The following is a 17626-nucleotide window of genomic DNA, read 5'->3' as shown; positions in this document are numbered from 1 at the left end:
ACTACAAAAGGAGCAATGTTTCCCTTATGGGAATCCCACAAGAAGAGAGAAAAGAAGAAAAATTTTATTTTATTTATTTTTTTTTAAATTTTTTTTTCAACGTTTATTTATTTTTGGAACAGAGAGAGACAGAGCATGAACGGGGGAGGGGCAGAGAGAGAGGGAGACACAGAATCAGAAACAGGCTCCAGGCTCTGAGCCATCAGCCCAGAGCCTGACGCGGGGCTCGAACTCATGGACCGCAAGATCGTGACCTGGCTGAAGTCGGAGGCTTAACCGACTGCGCCACCCAGGCGCCCCAAGAAAAATTTTAAATAACAATGACTGAGAATTTCCCAAATTAATGTTAAACACCAAACCACAGATCCAGGAAGCACAGAGAACACTAAGCAGGAAAACTGCCCCAAAGAACTACAGCTAGGCATATTGTTTTCAAACTACATAAAATAAAAGATAAAGAAAAAAAAATCTTAAAAGATGCAGGAGGGGAAAACAACCTTACCGATAGAGAAATAAAGATTAGAATTACATCCAACCCTCAGAAGCCACGCATACAAGAGAGAGGAGTGAAATATTTAATGTTAAGAAAAAAACAACCCTGGGGCGCCTGGGTGGCGCAGTCGGTTAAGCGTCCGACTTCAGCCAGGTCACGATCTCGCGCTCCATGAGTTCGAGCCCCGCATCGGGCTCTGGGCTGATGGCTCAGAGCCTGGAGCCTGTTTCCGATTCTGTGTCTCCCTCTGTCTCTGCCCCTCCCCCGTTCATGCTCTGTCTCTCTCTGTCCCAAAAATAAATAAACGTTGAAAAAAAAAAAAAAAGACATTATTTAAAAAAAAAGAATAAAACAACCCTAAACAAAAATAAACATAAAGATCTGTATGCTGCAAAATTATCCTTTAAAAAATGAAAGAAAAATATTTTTCTAAAACAAACCAAAATTTGTTGCCAGAACTTCCTTGCAAGAAATGTTGAAAGAAATTTCTTAGAAAAACCAATTAATCAACCAATCATGAAAAGAATCATTGATAAGATGGACTTCAATAAAATTTAAAATTTCTACTCTGTGAAAGACAAAGAAAACAAGAAGACAAGCCACTGATTGGGATAAAATATTTGCAGAAAAGCACGTATGATAAAGCACCTATTGAAAATAAACAAAGAACACTTAAAACTCAACAATAAGAAAACAAACAAAAAATAATTTAAAAACAGGCCAAAAGCCTTAACAGATACCTTACTAAAATACATACAGATGGTAAATAAAATGCTCCATATTCTATATCATCAAGGAAATGCAAATTAAAACAGCAGTGTGATATCACTGTATACTTATTAGATTGGTCAATCTCAAGAACACCGAAAACATTCATGTGCTGGCAGGGATGTGTAGCAATAGGAACTCTCAGTCATTGCTGGTGGGAATGCAAAATGTTACAGCCACTTTGGAGACAGTTTGGTGGTTTTTTAACAAAATTAAACATAATCTGCTATATGATCCAGCAATTGTATTGCTTGGTATTTACCCAAAGGAGTTGAGAATTTATGTCCACACAAAAACCTACACACAGATGTCTAGAGCAGCTATATTCATAATCATCAAAACTTGGAAGAAACCAAAATGTCCTTCAGCAGGTGAATGGGTAAATAAATTGTGGAACATCCAGACAATGGAATATTATTCAACAGTAAAAATAAATGAGCTATCAGGTCATGGAAAGACATGAAGGAACCTTAAATGTATATTGTTAAGTGAAAGGAGCCAATCTGGAAAAGCTGTAATACTGTATGATTCCAGCTACATGACATTCTAGAAAAGTCAAATCTACGGAGGTAGTAAAAAGATCAGGGGTTGCCAGGAGTTGAGGGTTGTGGGAGGCATGAATAGGAGGAATAGAGAGGAGTTTTAGGGTAGTGAAAGTACTCTGTATGATTCTATAATGATGGATAAATGTCATTATACATAAGTCCAAACCCATATAATGTACATCACGAGTGAACTATGAATTTTGGGTGATTACAGCGTGTCATTTTAAGGTCAATTGTAATAAATGTTCCACTCTGATAGGAGATATGGATAATTGAGTAGGTTCTGCATGTATGGGGCCAGAGGGTATATGAGAAATCTTTGTACTTTTATCTCAATGTTGCTGTGGCCCTAAAACTGCTCTAAATAAACAAAGTCTTAAAAATATATAATAAAATATGTCAAGGACAGAATTTTGAGAGTCGCAGATAAATAGAAACACAGTATAGAATTTTGCAGTAAAATACAGTCATAGAAACAGGGATTCAGCAATTTTAAGTATGAAGATGTAAAGACATAAAGACTAGGATCAAATTTTCATGGACAGAAAGCCATTTTAGGGACAAAGACAAGGATTCCGCTTACTGGTAGCAGGCAATATAATGTTCAAACGAATGCAAATAATAGAACCAAGTTAAGACTCCACTGACAAAGCTGAGTCATTAAACATGAACTGCCTGCTGTCTGTTTCTTCTCTGTGTTTGAAATACTGCCAGTGGTAAGGGCAGGACTATATCTTAGATACGCATGAAATGGTTTTTGTTTGTATTATGGGCAGAATAATGCACAGATAAAAACAAAAGCAAATCATGAGAGGTTATATATATAATGTTAATAGAAGAATTTATTCAAAATCATAGCAGATAAAATTTATAGGTACATTAACTCTTAATATTGAAATATTCAAACATGTGTCAGAGTTCTCCTATGTATAAGAAAAAGACACGTGTTAACCTAATTTAGCTCTTTGTCCTTCATGTATTGTGGTTCTGAAATGGGGTGTTAGCAAAAAGCTAGTTTGTAAGGTTTTGTAAGGATTAAATGAATAAATGTATGAATAAATGAATAAAGTATGTAAACTATTAGTAAAGATATATATGTATCTTATATATATGCACGAGTATATGTGTTATTATTAAATTGACATGTTAATTGTATCTCAATAAAAAAATTGACAAATTTTTTTGCTAAAAGAGATGTGATTGAACAAACAGGTTGCATGTAAAAACATGCTCTTCTTTCTTAATTTACAATAAACATTGAAAATGTATCTATCATTCTTAGAAATAATTAAAACCATACCATCAAGTTACTGAATCTTCCATTAAAATGCACATATACCTAATTTAAAATTGTTAAACTATATTAAAAATATGTGGATACTTTAATATGTATTCTTTTAGACATTATTTATTTAAAATTTTTCTGCTTGAAGTATGGTTGTTTTCACATAGAGTCATCTTTCAATGCCCAGAGCAAAAGAGGGACACACAGACATCCTGTTAATTATTAATGAAATGAACAAGCATTTTGAATTACACAATATAATATGAATTGCCTGGATTTGCAATGAATCTTCTAAAATTGAATGCTTTCTTTTCATATAGAGTTGAGTATTGTTTTTCTTTAATCTCTCACTTTTCTCAAATGCATTAATTTTTAAAAATAAAAATGCCAGCTCAGAGCCTTATTTTGACAGCATAATCATGTGAATTGGCTATGAAAAAAATCTGACTCACCAATGTTTCATATTAAGTAGCATTTCCTCAGCATTTTATTACTTCTAAATTGCAGTTTCTTAAAGATGCTCTTAATCGAAATCTTGACTATGTGCTAAACTTGCCTATAAAAATCATTCTGAAATTACTATAAGAATTCTATCAGCCAACTAGATTAATTAACAATGTTAACTACTGATCTTTTATGAAATTAATTAAAAGATTCCCATATTTATTCGATTAGGTTGATTTCAACTCCTATTACAATACGCACTTAAAATTCCAGAATAAATAGCATAAACTAAATTTTATAAACAAATAATGCAAAACTTGTATATAATAATCTTATGTTGTTTTAAATGGTACTTTCAAAATATAATGATCTAAAGTCAGTCTATCTCTTTAGACAAATGTATATTTTGGTAACTCTATAAGAATATGCGTGATATGTTCAATGTAATACCTTCTCTTTGCTTTATTTAATTACCTCATGCATTTACAATAGTTTCCTTTTTTTAAAGTAACTGATGTCTTTAGTGTATTTACCACACAGGCATTGAGTCACTCAATCATAAACAGAAAAAAAAAATAAACCTATTATATACACCCAAATAATTTTATAACATGCAAGCTACATCAATCAAGAAAATATTACTATGAACCACTATTTTCCTGTTTCTCCCCTCTTTGAGTAGGCTCAAAGGTCTTTAGTAGTAGAAGAGACAGAGAAAGCGATCACTCTACCTAGCTGCCTGATTTATAACACTGACTGAAGAAAGCCACCAAGTGAACAGTCTGAGTCAAAATGGGAAAGGCAACAAAGATTCACAAACATTTAGTTCATCTATGCTAATTGTAACCAAACCACACTCTTCAACAACAAAAATTATTAAGCCAGTGTGGTTGTCAAGATACCCATTTTCAGGAAAGCAAGTTCTATTCATTTTGTACCTACTTGTATTAGTTTTCTAGGGCTGCCATAACACAGTACCACAGATTAGGTGACCTACACAGCAAAAACTTATTTCCTACTAGTCTAGAAAGCTACAAGTCTGAGATGTAAAGCTCTGAGATGGGACTCGTTAAAAGCCCTATTTCCAAATACAGTCACATTCTGAGGTACTGGGTTAGGACTTCAGCATATGAATTTGGTGTTGACACAGTTCAGCGCCTATCACCCCCTTAAACATTTTTTCTCTAGATAATTGGATTCTTAGCTTATATTTAAAATTCTTGCAAACTCCATGACAATCTCTCCTTAAAAACTACTTTAACTAATTATATAATGTTCTGCACCTGCTTCATCTTAATTTCTTTTTTTGACTCTAAAAAATGGGCTCTAGAAACCGAGGCAAATTTGAGTGGTGCTTACACTAGTCTTGACTGGACCTTACATTATCTGATTCTAATTTTGATCTTGTTATACCTCATATTTGTAGTCACAAGAATTTTTTTTTTTTTGGTATCCTCTGTCTCCATTTTAGAATTGTTCTTCTTAACTGTAATTCTGTTTATAACTATATACCATATCAAGTATTTCTTAGGATAACCACATGGTTATACAAATCCTTCACATAAATGTTACAAATTTATCCTTAGCATGTGTATTTCCCACTTAATACACTAGTTTTCCCTCATTATCAACAATACCCAACATTGAATATCATTTGATGAGAAATAGGCAAGGAATGTATAGCATAGCAGTCGATTGCAGTGTATGGTAGTTTATAGCCATAAAGCCAGGTTGCTATGGCAGGCTTTAAACCTTGAATCACTTTTGCTATTTAGGGTCAGACATCTGGAGATGAAGTTAACTGAGTCTTTTCAACTGAAAAGGCATTAGACAGGCAAAGATGGAATTATAAGGAAAGTTCTGGAAAGAAGTAACTACATGTGGGAATAGCTGGGCAGCTTGGTTGGTTAAGCGACCGACTTCAGCTCAGGTCATGATCTCACAGTCCGTGGGTTCAAGCCCCGCGTTGGGCTCTGTGCTGACCGCTCAGAACCTGAAGCCTGCTTCATATTCTGCGTCTCCCTCTCTCTCTGCCCCTTGCCTGCTCATACTCTGTCTCTGTCTCTCTCTCTAAAAAATAAATAAACATTAAAAAATTTTTTAAAGAGGTAACTACATATGGTAGAGGCTGGGAAGCTAAGACAGAGCAGCAGTTATTCAATATGATTGAAACATGATGTTGTGGCAAAAGATGAGGGATTAAATATTATGCAGATCCCAGTCCATTAAGATGTATACACTTTGTTCATCATGAAGATGATCAGAGTAATTTAAAATCAGGTGAGGTCATAATTCAGAAAAAAAGAAAGAAAGAAAGAAAGAAAGAAAGAAAGAAAGAAAGAAGAAAGAAAAAACTGTTTGCTAATGATAGAAATTTCTCAGTGCTGAGAGTTTTCTCTCAAAAGAAGTCCATAAAGTCTAGTGGGCAATGAGCAAATATTAGTCATGCTCTAAAGATTCTTGGGTGGATGTTTTGGAAGGGGGAACCATAGAATAGGGAATTTGCTTTACTATAGATTGCACAAATAAGAGCAACCTTTTGAGACAAGAGTTGGGAGTTCTGCCTATTCCTGACAAAACCTCTATGCTTACTGCCTATCAACCACTAAGTTTCATCATTTTGACCTCATCATGGAAAGTTCTGATTTTCCCTTTAATTTCATTTACCTCAGTATCTAAGGAACTTCAGGATCTTAAGAGATCTAAGACATTCCTCAGCACACAGACTCTTCCCCACTCAGTTCTATAAACCTCTAATCTGATTCCACTTCTCAACTCCTCCAATACTCCCACTCTGTCTTTTGTAACTTCCCAACCCTCCTAAGTCAAATCCCCTTTTCCCTCAAATTCTTTTCTGTTGTTCTATTTCCTTGTTGCTCTTTGGAATATGAGCCCTTCCCTGAAGACATTCTTTGTCCTTTGCTCTCACCTATGGTGACTTTACTCTCACTATTCATGCCACTAGGCCAAGGTGTGTAGCTGGGTAGATGCTGTCTTTGCTGCCAGCTCCTCACTTCTGTTTCCACACCATTTTCCTTTCTTACTTTAATCCCTTTCCTAAATGTTTAGGTTCATGTCATTGGATGATACCACCAATGTCTTTCTTTGCAAATGTATTTGGTATAATGTTCTACATTGTGGGGGATAAGCTTAGGATCCCCCGAGCTTACACTATCGGGTTAACAAGGCACAAAGAAACACAAAGTCAATAAAATGCTCACACCTGATTTTGGGTAAACTAGACTGGCACTCCAAGAATAGGGAGTGAAAAGACACCCCGAAAATAGGGAGGCACAAAGGTGCCAGGAATAGGGAGGTACAAAGGCACCCCCAAATAGGAAGGGGGTGCTGAGCCCCCCCAAAATAGAGAGAGACAGAAGCAAAGGCCTAAAATAGAAACGGCACAAATGTGCCCAACACATAGGAATAACAAGATTAGATATTCAGGGTAAGAGCACCCCAAGTTTAGTACTATAGCAGAAAGCTGCTTTCATAGGAGAATAGGGCCAGGTTAGGTAAATTGGTAAATTGGAATTGGACCGCTGCGCTGCAGGCAAAGTAGCCCGGAGCAGAGATGGTTAACAAAAGAAAAGGTGCCTTATTAACACTGAGGTTTTTCCCCCTATCTGTCTCATCCCCTAGGCTGGCAAATATAAACAGGCACAGCGCCTCCTGTCTGCTGTTAACAACCATCTACCCATCTGCCCAGTGCCTGGGTTTTGTTTTATATTGACCCAAACCCCAAACACTGTATATCTTCAAAATCCCCTTTCCCCCCTCACATCCACAAGTTAATGTTCCTACTTTCTTTGTCTCTTTGCACACGCCCGTTACGTTTGCAAGCCTTCTGACCTGAATAAATACGGGGCAAGGACCCTTATTCGGGTTCTTGTCTTTTTCACAGATATTAGCCATTGCTCGTTTTAATCCTGCATCTGCTCTCTTGCTGACAAAAGAGAACTTTAGACTTAGAGTCTACAACACTACATAAGTAAATTTAGTGTATTTATTATAGTGAGATAGATATAGATAGACTGATAGATGATTCATCTATCAATATAGGTAGATAATTAGAAATGTTAGATCACTTTGATTAATCAGCTTGTTCAAATCTTCTATATATTTATTAAATTATTGGTCCTGTCTTATCATTTTTTGAGGGAGATATGTTGTCATCTCCCACAATGATAGTGGATTTTTCTAATACTCCATTTAGTTCTGTCAGTTTGTGCGTTGGTATATATTTTAGGTAATGTTAATAAATATATGCAAACTTAGACATGTTGCATGTTCAGGGAAAGACTCATATACATATGTTCATAGCAGCTTTTTGTAATACCTCCAAACTGGAAAAAAACCTTCAAATTTTTGTCAACAAGAATGGATAGTCACATTGTAGTGTAGGCATACAATAGAAGTAAGAAGTAAGAAGTAACAAAGCATTGAAAGATACAACTTGAACGAATCTCAAAATTATTATGCTAAGTGAAAGAATCCAGACAAAAGAGAGTACATAGGATTTGATTCTATTTATGTAAAAGTCTAGAAAAGGCATATTGTAATATATGGAGGAAATGTAATGTAGAATAACAGAATCATTGCTTGGATTTGAGAAGGTGAAGAGGAAGGGATTATAAATGGATACCATGGAACTTTTAGAGTTGAATGTGTTCATTACCTTGACTATGGTGACAGTTTCCAGGTGTGTGTATACATGTGTCAAATTCACCAAATTGTTCCCTTTACACTTGAAACAATTTTATTTCAGGGTCAAGTTTATTGAATGCCAGGTATGTCTCAATAAAACTACAAATAGTTCAGAATTACTGTTGTCCTTTTAATCTATTAATAGCATTGTCTACAGGACAAATTCCAAGCTCTTTATCATCGCAAAGACTTTCAAGCCTCTCCTCTTTGTGGCTTATGGAAGGTATACTAAACTCATCTCCTTGGACAACTTCCCATTCCCCATTAAAGCAGTTTTGTTTTTTTTAACGTTTATTTATTTTTGAGACAGAGAGAGACAAAGCATGGATGGGGGAGGGTCAGAGAGAGGGAGACACAGAATCTGAAACAGGCTCCAGGCTCTGAGCTGTCAGCACAGAGCCCGACGCCGAACTCGAACTCACGGACCGCGAGGTCATGACCTGAGCCGAAGTCGGCTGCTTAACCTACTGAGCCACCCAGGTGCCCCAAAGCAGTTTTTTAATAACATGAAGAAATATTTATCTGAGATAAAGAAGGTCCAGTAGGGTTTTTGTTTAGTTTATTTATTTATTTTGAGAGAGAAAGGAGGGGCTAAGAGAAAGACAGGGAGAGAGAGAATCCCAAGCAGCCTCCGTGCTACTAGCACAGAGCCCATCATGGGGCTCAATCTCACGAACCATCAGATATTGCCCTGAGTTGAAATCAAGAGTTGGATGCTTAACCGACTGAGCCAACCAGGCACCCCTCCAGTAGAGTTTTTTAGGAGAAGCAAAAGTGAGAGCCTTAAGAAAACTTTGTAAATAGTGAATGCACCATGTTTAACAAGCATGATGGCCTTGAAGATGATGATATGTTAAGGAGATCATATGTTGTACTGGGAAATGAAGAAATCTAATTTGCTTTGATGTCTCTATCACTGAGAAAATATCAACCCGAAGGGGAAATACTCAGGAATTACATTTAATTAATGCTCCCATTATATCTTCAGACTTGCCATTTCATAAGATTTGATGTGAAAAGCCAAAGACCCAGCTTCCCAATAATTTATAATTACCACCTGTAAAAGTACACATAAACTATTACAGACTTGGTAAAAATACAGAAAGGTACGGTGAAATGAAGTCCTTTTATAAAATTTTGATGGTTTATTAAACATCATGAATTAAGTCAAATTGGAATGCAGAAGATATATTTGATTACTAAGTAGTAATCACAAATGCTTCAAAGAACTTTTTAGCATGCATTGTGGATAAGATTACAAGCTGTTTAACAGTAGTTTGTTTTAGGAGTTAATTTTTATTCCAACTGAGTAATTAGAAATTCAATTTCATTTTGCTGAATAGACAATCTTCTTTAGAAGAAAATACAAAACCGCACCTCTGACCCTTTACAGATTCTTCAGTACTTTTCCGGAGCAGGATTATTACCATAGTGTCATCACATATTTGATTAATTGCACTCTATAAATCCAAAACTGTCCTACAAGTCCAATTGGTTTTGACATTATTTTTTCACCACCCTATTATATAAATAGGCTGCTAATGATAAGTAATGAAACAGTTCATTCTCCCATATAGAAAAATGAACAAATGCTGTCATAAGAATACATTCTCATTTTATGTTTGAATATGTGAAAAATGAACAATGAACCAGCTCATTTCACAGTTTATTACAGAAAACAAATATAGAAACTGGTTGCTTAAGTAGCTCAGTAGCTCAAGTTTTACATAAAGAGTTATAGAATAACATACCCAACGCCTAACTGTCCACACAGGGTTTCAGGCAACCATAAGATGAGTCAACCCTACATAATGTCAGATCTCTAATTACAGTTAGCTCGGCATTGGCTGTGAGTCTGAAAATGCACATATGTTGAGTCAGTTATGATGCAATGAGAGTTGGAGAATTAATCTGTTTTCTATCTTTCTCAGTAAACTTACGTCCCATAAGAGAAGATTGATTTTTGTTCCTTCCTATAGTCCGGTGGCCAGAACAGTGTCTCACAGAATTGGAACTCAGGAAATATTTGCTGAAGGAATGGATAAATATATGAATGAAGTTGTGGAATTAATATATTGAGATTAAAAAAAAAAGAGTTGATGTGTAGCATTTGTGAAAGCTCAGGCTACATTTATAAAGGGTTATCTATCCAAATAAAAGAGGAAGAGATAATCAGAAGCAATCCAAGATTTAGGTAAGTTGCAGAAGTTCATATGAGCAGGCAGAGCAGGCCAACATAGATTCTGGGGCACAAAGACAAAAACAAACATGCCACTGCTATTCCTAAAATACAGGAAGAATATTAGGAAATTAATCATGCATAAAGAAAAGTCACATAGGAATATGTGTATATGTGCTATAAAAGTGAGCTGATAGAATATTCTTCCTTTTTTCCCCATTATTATACCATGTGAGAGTGCAGATAAAATATGAATGTTAAGGAGTGAATGCCTGAGATCAATTTAGGAAAACTAATTGCACTTGTAGATATGGAGAACAAACAAAAAATAAAATTGAAAAATAATGTCATTTAAAATAACATTAAAAACATAATAAATAATGTGTAAAAATAAAATACCTACATAAAAATAAAGAACTTAATAAATGGAGGATTATACTGATTTTGACAAATTCAATGGTATGATATCACAAATCATCCAAAGTTAATCTATGGATATAATACTATATATCAAAATATCAGCAAATTTTTATTATAAGTAAACAAGATGTTTGTTAATTATATGGAAGCACCATGGGCCAAGAGGAGCCAATAAAATCTTGAAGAAGAAAAAAGCAGCAGGACCTCCTGTCCATACCAATGGCTTATTTCAAGTTTATTATAATTGAGATATTGTGGTTCTGACAGAAGGGCAGGAAATCATTCAATTGAAGTAAATGGAAAAAATCTAGAAATAGATAAAATGCCTTAGGTTTTGTTCCCCTAGAAACAGATCCCAAGACAAGAATTTGAGTTCAAGCTATATATTTGGAAAGTGCAAGAAACCAACCAACCAACAAACAAAACAGTGGGAATATGGGGAAGTACAAAAGGGAAGTAATGATGGTCTATACAGAATGTCTTTTCAAACTAGATTCCACTGGATGTCCAAATAATTGCCCCTTCCAGAAAATGGTAGAGTGCTCTCCTGTCTACAGGGTTAATCACACCTAAATTCTCTCAAGTAGAAAGTCCTACCTACAATCATTGCAGAGGGAGGTCTAAAACAGGAAGTTGGAAAGCCACATGTATTATTGTCTGTATTTTCAGTATATTACAGAGTGTCTGGATCATAATAGATACTCTATAAATAATGATTTAATAGACCCATTTCTATCAAAGTACACCTGTGGATCAATCATTTCCCTTTCTTTTTTTTTTTTTTTTTTCAACGTTTTTATTTATTTTTGGGACAGAGAGAGACAGAGCATGAACGGGGGAGGGGCAGAGAGAGAGGGAGACACAGAATCGGAAACAGGCTCCAGGCTCCGAGCCATCAGCCCAGAGCCCGACGCGGGGCTCGAACTCAAGGACCGTGAGATCGTGACCTGGCTGAAGCCGGACGCTTAACCGACTGCGCCACCCAGGCGCCCCTCATTTCCCTTTCTAAACCTCAACTGGACCATGTTAAAATTATAGGCAATCACAATACTTATCGTGTTAATATTAAATTGTCAGTGAGATAAAGTAAAACCAAAACTATATTGGACATTAAAAATTAGAAGTATGATTTTCTCTCATACAAAATAAATCAACATTTAGGGAATGAAGTGTTGTTATCTTCCATGGGTCCCAGCATCCTTCTAATTTGTTGTTCCACCATTCTCTTTAGAGTCCCAACAGGAAACACAGGGATAACTCGAATTAGGATAACATGCAGTTTATTTGTAAAATGATTATATTAAAGGGTATGGTTGAGACACACTAAAAACCCAAGGCTAGTAGCAGCAGAGTCATTAATGACCATAGGTCATAAGGGATAGGTCTGGGGAAAGAGTTACCAAACCCAAAAGAAGATAGCCTTGTCGTATAGGCCACATTCAGAGGAGCTGAGATTTTTAGTTGAGGGACACTGTTAGCACAAGATGATACAAGGAGAGGGAGCCAGTGGGAAACAGCCTGAGCTGACTCATTTCTTTCTCTAATATTCTGAGTAGGTTTCCCATTGCCTAAATCCAATTGCAAACCAGAGGGCAAGTGAGCAGATTAGGGTTAAAGAAGCCCATACATATCAGCCTCCTCGGGCAGCAAACATGACAAAGATGAAGGATCAATCTGGAGGGGCAAAGGGAAGATACTAGCTCAGCTATCCTCAACTTCATGCTGCCACAAAAAGAACTCTCAAGTGGCAGCCATATATTTACATTTCATTGGGCAGGAAGTATTCCAGAGATGAAAGAAGACATGCTCATTTCCTTCTAGGACACATCTCAGAAATTGTCCTCAACACTTCTACTTTTGTCACATTGGTCAGAACTTAGTTATATGGCCAACTCATTGCAAGGGAGGTAGGAATATTTCATTTTTATTTCTGGTAGCAATGGACCACACTAAAAATCAGAGATTTGTTGCTAATGAAAAATGGGAGAATGTCTAGGCATTTACTCTCTGCTTTTCCCCCTCTTTGAACTGCCTTTTTAAAGAAGTGACTGAATTCCTCAATGATCACAGCTCTTGTCACAGGGGATCTTCTCCAGGATTACATTTCTCACTGGTCTGTGAGCATACTACCCACCCATTCCCTTCGTGGGCTCTACTGGCCAGAATGGGTTTTCATTGTTGCCGTATCTGGGTGATTTGTCACCCACTGTTATTTACTTAATCTCCCCACACCATTATTTTAGTGCCTTCATTAAAACCGTGTGACAATTCTGAGTTGAACATTTAATTTTTTATGATGACAAAAAAAAGTCTTATTCTAAAGGCAACTCTTCTGTTTATTTTATTTTAGTTTTTGAGTATATGACCAGATGACATATGTGACTATATCTGGTGAACTATAACATAGTATACAGATATAATAGGCAAAATATAACAACCTCAAATATTAATGTTTTTTTAAATAAAATTTATTGTCAAGTTAGCTAACATGCAGTGTATACAGTGTGCTCTTGGCTTTGGGAGTAGATTCCCATGATTCATCACCTACATACAACACCCAGTGCTCATTCCAGTAAGTTCCCTCCTCAATGCCTATCACTATTTTCCCCCTGCCTGCACCCCATCAGTCCTCAGTTTGTTCTTTGTATTTAAGAGTCTCTTATGGTTTGCCTCCCTCTGTGTTTGAAACGATTTTTTCCCCTTACCTTCCCCCATGGCATTCTGGTAAATTTCTTGAATTCCCCATATGAGTGAAAACATATGATATCTGTCTTTCTGATTGACTTATTTCACTTAGCATTACACCCTCCAGTTCCATCCATGTTGTAGCAAATGGCAATATTACATTCTTTCTCATTGCCAAGTAGTATTTCACCGTATATATAAGCCACATCTTCTTTATCCATTCATCAGCTGATGGACATACGGGCTCTTTCCATAATTTGGCTATTTTTGATAGTGTTGCCATAAATGGCATTTTTTTCTATTAGAGTCTTCTATAAAATAGGCAATTGGAGTTGAAGTATTTTTTCATCTTCTTCAAGGAACTATATAAATTTATTTTTTTTTATTTTATTTAAATTAAAAAAAATTGTTTTTGACAGAGAGAGAGCAGGGAGTGCGGGAGGAGCAGAGAGAGAAGAGGACAGAGGGTCCAAAGCAGACTCTACACTGATAGCAGCAAGCTAGATACAGGGTTTGAGCTCACAAACTGTGAGATCATGACCTGAGCTGAAGTTGGACACTCGATCAACTGAGCCAGATGCCCCTATTTTTATTTTAAAAGAGAAAATTTATCGTGAATATAATTTTTCATGACCAAATAATTTGCTCACCACTGCACTTTATTAATTCTTATTTTACAGATGCCATAGTGATAGAGTTAGTACCCTTTTCAATTTGGACAGGGTAGTAAATGAAATTCTTTCCTTTAAGTGGAAAACATTGCTATTTTACAGCAAAAAAAATTGAACTAGAATGTCAACAGGTGGTGGAATATCCTGAAGATGGAAATATCTTCTTAAAAATTTCATATAGTTTTTGGAGGTATTTAAGTCATTTCATTTGCTTATAGAAAGAGAAAATCTGATAAATATGTACAATTAATTATATCTCTGTTCTAAACGATTTCTATATATAATGTATGAAAAAATAAATATTTAATTATTACTTATTCACTATAAAATGCATATTGACAGAGAACACCATAGAAAGAAATGTTAACTATCCCAATGATAGAAAAAAAAATGCTCATATAAAGAAAATCAAGTTTCATATATATGAATACATGCACTTATATGAACTTACCTAATTATATTTTCTCATATGAAATTTGCCATACATATAACAAATCTATCTATCTATTTGGAGAGAAGATAAATTTAATTCTTGTTTAAAGGACTCTCAAAATGTGTAATTGCAGATTAGGCAATAGAATTAGGGACTAGATTCCCATAACATAAAAAATTTTTTATAAATAAAATTAAATTATAATTAAAATGTTAATATTTAACATTGATCAAGTATCATTTGGTGTTCTCTCACCTTCTGAATATGTATTCTATTCAACTGCACATTTAAGTTCCTAAGCTAAATATCTGAAATGACGTGGCATCTCTCCTGTCTAGGTCTTCGTTCCTATACTTGAGAACTGGACAACTGCTTCTTCAACCTTAAATAGAGTTTAGTCCACTTTTATACTTAGGCCACTCTATCCATTCCATGCCTTCACATGGTTCAAAGTAACTCCATTAAGATAAATCATCATTTAGCCAAACTCCCTGAGTCTATAAAACTGTGTTGCCTTGGATTTTCATTGCCATACAGACAATTAAGTATAGAATAATACTGTTCTACCTCTTCCTGTGTAGCCTCCTTCAAGGTTGTACCATAGGTCAATCTGAGTGGCAGCATTATGTGCACAAAACTCCTTTTCTATACTGTCTCATTTTCTTTAAAGTGCACTTATTTCCTTACTCCTTTTATCTCAGGAATTAGATTCCTGACAGTCCTCCCTCACACATGGTCAAAATGTGTTGTTAAACAGACAAGCTGAGACACCGTTATCCCCACATCCAACCCATAAAAAATAGTACAAGTTTTCTTTTAAAACATATAGATGTTGTAATTCAATAATATATCTATTTTTTTCTTCAGTTATGGTCCATGAATGTGAATAGTAACCCCTAAGAAGTCATTTTCTGATATCATTGTGGTAATGGTAGGCATTCAGCTGAATGAGATATAAAACAAGTTGAACTCATTTAGTAATTTGGGAATTTCATTGCTTTGGAAAGCAAAAGGGAGTTTGAGACAAGATTTTATTTGCAAATTTTAATTAAATTTATCTGACAGAGTAAGAAAATTATTTTTGATTTACAAAGAAACTTTTATATTAAAGCCTGGGAGATGTAATAAATATAGTTGCACAATGCTACACAATACCATTTTATATTCATTACTTTAGTTCTATGGTGCCTTACTTGGGAAAGCAAAATTGAGAAATTTTACATGATGGATTATTCAATTTTATTATTCAAATGGATATATTAGATAAATTACAAATTAACAAAGTTGATGAGTTGATTGATAACACTTAAGAAGATGCCACTATCATTTACAAAATCAGTATAATTTGTGACCAACAAAACTATACTTAAAAAATTCCAATATGTTGATGGTTTCTCTAAAACCACAGCCTAAAAGAATAATTTGTCCAACACGTATGTGTTTCTGTACATATGTATGAACATATAATTTGGAAGAGTGAATTCAAACGGAATGAGGTAGGAGGTTACCTACACAAAAAATATAATTATGGAATGATTGTTGTTTAGTAATTTTTATCAGGAAAGAAACATTTCCTTGCCTTTGAAATAATGCATTATTTCTTGATATTGCCAGTTCCTTCTCTAAAGATTGACCACCAGGCTAATTTTTAATCCAATTCCATAAATATGTATTGAATTTCAATAACACACATTAGGTGTGAGATTGAGGCTGTTTCTCAAATTTGGCACTACTGATATTTTGGACCAGATAATTATTTTTTTGGTAGGGCTGTCTTATTTGTAGGATATTTAGCAGTGGCCTCTGCCCACAAGATGCCAGTGGCTCTCCACCCAGTCTGACAGCCCAAACTGTCTCCAGATGTTGCCAAATGTCCCCTAGAGAGAAATCAACCCCCATCAAGAAGCGCTGATTTAACATAATAAATCACTCATTTAATCTGCACTCAACAAAAAATGGCAAATAGCAGTTAGATTTACTCAGCAAAATAAAAAACCTGTTTCAGAAAGGGAAATCTGAAAAAAAGCAAAACCAAAAATATATTATGAGGCTTCTTTCCAACTACAAGCTCCCAAAGACCAACTCTGACATACATACACAACACACACATACACACAATTAAGAATCACTGTCACAGTGCACAACTAAATAATAATAAATATATCCATGTTTTGGGATGGAAAATATGGCGATCCCACTACTGTACTGCCATATTAATTAATCTTAATATACTATACACAATATTAAAACAATATGTTTTTTGACATTTTTTTCGACTCAATAGACAGTAGAGAAGCCCCACAGGTCAGGTAAGATTTAATTTGGACTTTATGAGTAAAGTTTTCATATATTACTAAATATGAAAGAGCATTCTGAGTATAGGGAAGATGTTAAGTGATGTATATGTAAGAATATGTAAAATGTAAGATCATCAAGAAGGCTACTGAGTTCAGAACGTAAGATATTAGAGATGGCATAGCAGAGGGGATGAGGTTGAAAATTCCAGAATCTGAAGGGTCTAAATATAAAGTTATAGAGTTGGAACATCATTTGGTAGCAAATTAGGTAACCAAAGTTTTTTTTATATGAAGCGTGACATGATCAGATTTGTGTGTGTGTGTGTGTGTGTGTATGTGTTCGTGTGCGTGTGTTTAGGCAAATAGGACAGTGTTGTGGAGTTCACTATTGAGGTATATTAGTAACAAGGGGACAACAGATGCAGGAGAGAGATTATTTCAATTGTACAGAGAAGAACTAAAATGAATACTGACCAAGGAATGCTAGAAAGCATTGGTTTATTCAGGAGGCATTTCAGTTTTAGAAACAATAAGATTTTGTAATAAATTAAAAAGTAAAATTTCAGTTGAGTAACTATAGAAATTGGTAGTCGGTGATGGCAATATTTAAAGCTGGAAATGACACTGATGTAGAAAAGTGAAGAAGTGGAAACAATGTGTTTTGAGAACGTGAAGCTTAATATCTTGGACAGCTGTTTA

The sequence above is a fragment of the Herpailurus yagouaroundi genome, unplaced genomic scaffold (assembly GCF_014898765.1).
Source record: "Herpailurus yagouaroundi ecotype Mexico unplaced genomic scaffold, PumYag 186, whole genome shotgun sequence".
Taxonomy (NCBI): domain Eukaryota; kingdom Metazoa; phylum Chordata; class Mammalia; order Carnivora; family Felidae; genus Herpailurus; species Herpailurus yagouaroundi.
The sequence above is the reverse complement of the archived record's forward strand: the minus strand, read 5'-3'. Positions refer to the sequence as shown.